Source organism: Bombina bombina, chromosome 2 (assembly GCF_027579735.1).
Source record: "Bombina bombina isolate aBomBom1 chromosome 2, aBomBom1.pri, whole genome shotgun sequence".
In the NCBI taxonomy this organism is placed as follows: Eukaryota; Metazoa; Chordata; class Amphibia; order Anura; family Bombinatoridae; genus Bombina; species Bombina bombina.
In genome coordinates this window covers 458,569,326-458,575,325 of record NC_069500.1, presented here as the reverse complement: position 1 = coordinate 458,575,325, position 6,000 = coordinate 458,569,326, and the positions used below count along the sequence as shown (strand labels likewise).

The window sequence follows — 6,000 nt, the reverse complement described above, 5'->3', positions numbered from 1 at the left end:
TACACAGTCTTCAGACCTTAATATCATCAAGCCACTTTGGGGAGATCTCAAATGTGCAGTTCATGCAAGATGACCAAAGTCTTTGCATGACCTGGAGGCATTTTGCCTAGATGAATGGGCAGCTATACCACCTGCAAGAAATCAGGGCCTCATAGACAACTATTACAAAAGACTGCACGCTGTCATTGATGTTAAAGGGGGCAATACACATTATTAAGAACTAAGGTTATGCAGACTTTTGAACCGGGGTTATTTCATTTTTGTATTTGTTGACATGTTTTGTTTTATGATTGTGCAATTCTGTTATGACCTACAGTTGAAGATGAATCCCATAAGACGTAAAAGAAATGTGTTTTGCCTGTTCACTCATGTTTTCTTTAAAAATGGTACATATATTACCAATTCTCCAAGCGTATGCAAACGTTTTGATCACAACTGTATATAATATAAATGTGATCCAATATCTCACAATTCCTATCTGTTTCCACGCTATCTTCAGTAAAAAGTGGGTGTATTTCCAAACCAACTGTGGGGCTAATTTGCATTAGCCAATCACGGTGGTCAACCTTGGTTCTATTGATTACGTAACCTACCTGTAGCATGCAAGTGTTCAGACATGTGCTCTGAATATCGTAAGTCTAGCACATGCACAATCAGAAGAGGAGCTATTTGCCTACATCACTATTCTAGCGGTCACGTGACCGCAGTTCTGAGCCGGAGTCGGATGGAGGCGCAGCATTCGATGGTTATGCACATGCATGAGCTGTAGTGAACAATTGAACATGCGTTAAGGGTGTACGCTGGGTTAATTTAAATATTCTAATTGCAAGGCATAGATAAGGGTTTTTCAGAGCGTGTTGGACAGCCCCTATTTGTGGGCTGTCATTGGAGATGTCACAAAAACAAAAGTTCTCTTTATTTCTCTAAGATGGACAACAAGGCTGGCTAACATTATTATGTGGGCCCACTTATCTCATTCAAAATAACTGAACTATGGATTCTAAGTAATGTCAATTGAAAGGAGTAGCTTTCCAGATTACCTTCTGTACTAGCAGACTTTCTATTGTTATCTGTTTTCAGAAACGTCCTGTATTTATATGCAGCAAAGCATCCTTATTTCCTAACACACTATATATGTATATAGAAACCATTTCTACAGCGTGATTTTTCCTTTTTTTTCAAGTCCCCTGTGTAGTGACATTCATACATTTTAAAGAGTGGGATCATTTTGCTTTGATGCGTGACAGCCCATCACAACTAATGAACTCAGTGCCAGGATTAGGGCCAGAATCTATGTGTATCTGTGGGGACATGATATTACAGTTTCCCACCTTGATAAATGGTAATGTCACTAGAAAAAAAGCATCTCATATGAAGTGATGTTGGTAAAGCCACAGATTCATTTATTAAAGATGTGGTTGCCAATAACTAGAAATGTATAGGGATTCTTTTTTTTAATATACGGCCGACGACATTGGAAAAAACACATAAATTGTGAATTAGAGAAGGGATGGATAAAGATGGTAGAAAACTTTAAGAATTTTATGGATAAGAGCTAAATTCAGAACTTGTTATAAAGATGAGGTAATGCTGATAACAAGGACAAATATAAGGCAGTAGATATACAATAGTAGTACCTGGAGTTGTCAAAGAGGTAATAGAGATTATTTAAATAGCATGTTACGTAGAAAATCCCTAAATAGTGAATATTGTTTGGATAATTTATGTTATGTTTTTATTATATGTTTGTCTACTTATTGCTTTTAACAAAGATTTCCTAATACTAGTTGAAGCAAAATTTCCATCTGTAATTAATCATATATGATTTTCCATTAAAGAAAAATGTTATCTCTTACAGTATTAAAAAAAAAATCATGTCAAGTTAAGCATTCTTAAAAATCTTTCTCATCATCTATGAGATAGTAAAAACAATTCAACACTTGGTGAACAAAAGCTATTAACAATTGTGTTTTTTTGACAGTGTATTAAGATTCAATTTAGACAATTAATTTATATGTGCTGCATATTAAAAGGATAAGCAAAGATATTGGAGATTCTTTCTTGCTATCAATTATATATATATATAGATAAAGTTAATAAATGATTTATGAATATGACCCAATCAGAAATATTTCCTTAAGCTGACTGGGGCACATCTTTTTTAGCTAGGTCCCACATGAGTTTAAATTATTGTGCTATGGTTACCCAGAAAAAAAATTACCAACCAGCAAGCTTGTCCTAGATATCAGCAGCAGCTGCTTCTGCTGTATCTTAATAAATGGGAGCTCATTTAGTAGGACAGTAGTTGTACACATTGTCGCTGGATATTCAGTGAAGGCAAAAGAAACGGTAATGAGCCTCCTGAGACCATTCATTTCCAATGTTTAAAACACAGAATCTTGTTGAGAGCAAAGTATGTTCCTACTGAGTGCAATGTTACTGCTGTCTGTCTGTGTCATTCTCCCTGCCAGACAAAAAGGCGACATCTTCTCCCACCGGGCCAAACAATGTAAGAAATAACGGCCATTTTCTTTCTAAAGAAAAAAAATAAATGATGAGCTCCAAAATGATTTTCTATTTTCTCTGATGTGTGCTTTTAATGCTGCATGAAAAACAATATGATGATGGGTGAAACCTTGAAATATTATAGGATACAATTTGGTTGTAAAAAGATGAACCATTTCTTATTTTAAGAAGCTATACGATATTTATAAGAACTATTGATGAACACTCTATAAAAACTACCTTTTTAACCTTAATCATTACATTCTGAAATAAAAATTACAATGTTTAGCTGTTAACTTACAAAGCAGCTTAATAACTAGTTGTTATTAATCAAATAACATTTTCTTCAGGAAATAGTACCTTTTCTATCACAAGTATTTCAGGTTAAAATTAAAGGGGATATTAGTATCTTAGCAGTTCCCTTTTTAAAATAATTCAATAACATCTATACCCCCACTTATATATCCAACTAGTCAGACATTTTCCATATTTATAGTGTAAAGTCAAAATTACATTTTTATGATTCAAATGGGGCATGCAATTTTAAACAAATTTCCAATTTACTTTTATCATTGAATTTGCTTTGTTTACTTGGTATTCTTTGTTGAAGGCTAAACCTAGGTAGGCTCATTTCTACGCACTTGAAGTGCATTTTATTATCTATTCACAGCTAGACAGTGCTAGTTTATGTGTACCATATACATAACATTTTGCATGAGTCAGCACTATTTGATTGAAATGCAAGTTTGTGAAAAGAACTGAGATAAGCGAGTAGTCTGCAGAGACTTAGATACAAGGTAGAGAGGTAAAAAAGTGTATTAATATAACAGTGTTGGTTATGCAAAAATAGGGAATGGGAGTGGGTGGGGAGAGAGAGCCTCTGTTTTTTTCCCCCCAGTCAACTAGACCTCTAGATATATGGGCCAATTTGTTCTCTAATATTAAGAAACAATTGTTACATATGAACTTTAGGTTACTAAGTTCTGACATGTTGATTTTATTTTTTGTGTTTATGTTATTTATATTGAAAAATGTGAGATATAAAAACTATTGCTATTGGTGATCTGCAAATTATATTACCTTGTATGCATATGACACTTTTTGTGATCTGCGCATCACACAATTGTATGTTGCACTCTTTATGCATTTCTCACAATAAAAAAAATGTAAAAAAATAAAACAGCAAAACAATAAAAAAAATTTAAGTAGACTGTTCCTTTAAAAAATGGGGCATATAGATGTTGGCTCCTGGGTGTGAAAATGACAGAGTGGAAAGAGCATTACACATGGTGCAACTCTTAGGTATATTGGGAAGCAAACAAAGTCTGTATGAAATGTCAGAAATAACTCTAGGAGATGTGGTAGGATAAAGTAGGGAAAGTAAGTCAATGATTCAGATAGCAATAACAATAGCTCAAATTTAATTTCAAATGTGCAAGATTTTATAGTTAATACATATATGAATCTGTGATTTGCTGATATCTGTCACATGATAAAAGGTCAGGGAAATGGAAGACATTTTGAAAACTTGCTAGATAAAAATCTACTGCTTATTTACAATTCAGTGTTACTGGATTGTCTTTTTATCATGCATCGTGTTGATTATGTAATTCTGAAATTTAAGTTTTAAAATGTAATCAGTTCCAGTCCAGTTAATGGCCTGAATTGTTACAAAGGTGAGCAGAAATCTGCTGGAGGTTTAAGAAACAAGTAAAGTTTCCCAAAAAATAAAAATAATGTATATTTTAGTGTTAAAAACAGAAGGGAACAATTAATGGTTTAACAACTTCTATCTTGCAGCAACAGAAGTAAATTTGGTCTTGGAAGTTGAAGCCAACTATTCTTATATAAGTATAGCACCGTAATATATATATATATATATATATATATATATATATATATATATATATATATATATATATATATATATATATATATATATATATATATACAGTATATATATATTTATATGTAGATAGATAGATATAGTGTGTATATGTAAAATCAACTTTAATACTCTTTAAGCACAGGTTATTTACAGGTTCCAGCTCTGTTAATGTTACTTTTGCACTGTTAAAGCTTCATCATTTGAGCTAGGGTATTCCTAATTGTATGTGAGCATTTTGTCAATCTTCACAAGTCTTTACAGCTAACCCAGAGTTAACTGCTCTATAAATTGTTATTAACAAGCTTAGTCAGCTCTTACGACCCATTTGTTGCTCTGCAATAATTGTATGTGCTTTACATCCCCCTTAAAAATTATTACCCCTAGCAGGGCTGGACCAAAAATAGGTCCGGACATTTTAAGGCAGAACAGCCTCCCTTTTTTATTGGACCATATCCCAAAACTGACAAGTATAATGTTCTAGCTTGATTTACAAAAACATTTAACATTTACAAAAACATTTAAAATGTCCAACACCCTTCTGGTATTGTATTTTACAACTTGATTGTCATTAAACAGTGAGAAAAGTGAAAGTTCATATTTTAATATAGAAGAATATCTGCTTATTGCTCATCAACATGTGCAGTCATAGTCACTCAAAATAACAGGCACCTTAACATGAATTACATATAAGCTATACTATCAGAGAGAAATAACACAAACAGACATCTAAAGGCACACGCAAAGCACCCCAGATATTTTTGATGGAGAAGGCTGAAGATAAGCAACATGAGTATTCACAGAAGTTCCTCTCAATGCTGAATGTGAAGGTAAACTGCTTCTTAATATATAGAGGCCTATTTAACAACGGTCTGTCGGACCTGATCCAACAGTGCGGATCAGGTCCGATAGACCTCGCTGAATGCGGAGAGGAATACGCTCTCCGTATTCAGCAGTGTACCAGCAGCTCTTGTGAGCCTCTGGTGCAACACCGCCCCCTGCAGATTCATGGCTAATCGGCCGCCAGCAGGGGGCGGCATTGCAACAGCAGTTCACCAGAACTGCTGGTGCAATGATAAATGCCAAGAGTGTTTGCTGTCGGCATTTATCGATGTGCAGCGGACATGATACGCTACATCGTATCATGTCCACTCGCACATTAATAAATATACCCCATAGACTTTTGAGAGAACACTAGCTGGTTAGGGTATGAACATTTACTGGGGAAGTTCGTTTAATTACTCCATACTGATTATTTATTTAGTCACTATATTTTATCATCTGTATAATGATTAGTGAGGGTGTTAGTGATGTAACAGGTGTCTAGGTGAGTGATTTCTGTCCCTGTTGCAGTAAGGTGTATTGTACCTTTAAGGAGGCATAGAAGATCAATAAGGCCTTATTTGTAGTAGTCTATATTTGTTTGCAGCATAAGGCTGCTTGTGTATTGAGTTATTGTACCTCTTACTGACAGTTTTCTATTTGTATATACTGGTTTGACTTTGCTTTCCCTAACTATGCTTCTGTATTAACCCCTTGTTGGACTGACTGGGTATTTTACTTTGTTTGTTTTTTTATCTAGGATTCCTCTGCTTTAAGAAGATCTGCAT

The 6,000-nt window shown here is 34.2% G+C and overlaps 1 long non-coding RNA gene across 1 annotated transcript in view; it reads right to left on the bottom strand.

Annotated features, from left to right (window-relative positions):
- Positions 1-1,975: 1,975 nt before the first annotated feature.
- LOC128649046 (uncharacterized) overlaps positions 1,976-6,000 on the bottom strand; it is a 154,769-nt gene continuing 150,744 nt past the window's right edge. Inside the window, exon 3 of the long non-coding RNA XR_008400644.1 lies at positions 1,976-2,534. This is a non-coding gene — a long non-coding RNA (uncharacterized LOC128649046). The remainder of the gene's footprint in view (positions 2,535-6,000) is intronic.